The 1,819-nt window shown below is 43.4% G+C and overlaps 1 protein-coding gene across 3 annotated transcripts in view; it reads right to left on the reverse strand.

The window, feature by feature from the left end:
• Positions 1 to 1,819, reverse strand: part of FBXL4 (F-box and leucine rich repeat protein 4) — a 127,771-nt gene that overhangs the window by 104,480 nt on the left and 21,472 nt on the right. The gene's annotated exons all lie outside the window — the stretch shown is intronic.

Here is a 1,819-nt window from a genome sequence, read left to right on the forward strand (position 1 = left end):
CCACTGGTCACAGGGCACCATGATGAGTGACTGCCATCAATCACAACCCTCTGGGTCCGACCACGAAGCCAATTTCCCAGCCAGCGGATCATGGTGGAGCCAAGGCCACAACTGGCCAGTCTGGCCAAGAGGTGATCATGGGATACCAGATCAAAAGCTTTTTTGAAGTCAAGTTGTGTCGTTAGTTTTAAAAGCTGCAGCAACTGCATAGTCAGCTATTCTATTTATTCACTTGGTAGGTGCACAAAGATAGAGGGGGCTACCAACTGTCTACTTCTCCCGCTTCAATTTTTTTGCAGTCAGCTTTCCCACTATGCAACTACATTACCTGATTCTGCTATCAGACACAGCTTAAAAACTACAGTAGAAGTTGGCAACCTATAGCCTCAAGCTCAACTTACCTCATGGACGCTTTGACTCCAACCTACAGACTGGAGCTTTGGCAGCATTCAGCCACAGGGACAAATGCCAGTTGTAGGTTTCCCCATACCATCAGACAAGCAGCAGCAGGGTCCTAGCACCCATCTTCCCATGACAGCCTGCATCTGGAAAAGTTTGCCTACTCCACAGATATAAAGTGAAATGGAGTTGATTCCCTTCTGCCGCACTATTGCCCAGGTGGATTTGCCTCAATGCCAGTGAAAACTAGCAAAATTATCTTTAGTTTGCATTCTGTTGTTTGAGACAGCTATACACTGCAAAGATACTGCAGCTCTCCCTGAACATTAGGGAATAACTTGCCCTATTGTTTTACTCTAGGTTCACAATTGAGAAATTATCTTTGCCTTCATCAAGTGTCAGAGGTTTGTTGTTCTCCTCCCTGTCTTGTCTCTTCTATCACACCAATGAAATTTTCAGCTCTACAAAAGCTGATGGTACTAATCCAAAAAAGCTGTCCTAATCTACTATGTAAAGTGGATTTTTCAAGCCCTGTAAATTGCTAACACTTTTCTAACATGTTCCCCCCCTCTTTTTGGGGGGGGGGGGCGGGGAGAGTGTTAAATAAACGAGATCCTCACAGCAGCCCCAGCCACCTCAACAATGTTAGAATCTGCTTATAATTGAGAAGAGCAGAAGACAGCATAGCATAAAGCTAACTGAGTTGGCTTCCTCTACCCACCATCCCCCAATGGCATAGCACTGTTACATTTGTTGGTTGGTCCTGTACTGACCATAATCAGTCACCATAAATTAGAGCAGTCTGGATCAATTTATGCCTGTGCTGAAACAGTCATTATGTCAATGTTAGAGAATCAAACCCTGCTATTTGTTGATCCACTCCTACCCACTTAATTTTGGCATGGAAAAAAATCTGGCTCCATATCTTTGCATCTGATCTGCTCTTTTTATAGCTTGCTGTGAATCTTTTTAGATAGTATTTGTTCCTTTTTTAAATCTGTCTAGTATCACTGCCACCACTCAGCTTTTATATAGAACTTTATAAAACATTTTTACATCTGTGAATGAAAAGGAGCTAAGTGCCATTATCCACATTTTACTAAGTGGGGAACATAGATGGAGCAAGAGTAAGTAACTTGGCTCATGATCACCCAAAGAGCCAGAGGAGTTAAGAACAGAACTCAGAGCTCTCAAATCTGAGCTTGAGTCCAATCCCTTCCTCACTGAGCCACACTGAATGGTAAGAATTTAACTTACATAATACCAGTGCAAAGAGTGATAACACAAAATTCATAGATTTCATAGACATTAGGGCTGGAAGGGACCTCAGGAGATCATCGAGTCCAGCCCCCTGCCCAAAGGGCAGGAAGTCAGCTGGGGTCATAGGATCCCAGCAACATAAGCATCCAATTTACTCTTG

The sequence above is a fragment of the Crocodylus porosus genome, unplaced genomic scaffold (genome assembly GCF_001723895.1).
Source record: "Crocodylus porosus isolate Cpor-Errol unplaced genomic scaffold, CroPor_comp1, whole genome shotgun sequence".
NCBI lineage: Eukaryota > Metazoa > Chordata > Crocodylia > Crocodylidae > Crocodylus > Crocodylus porosus.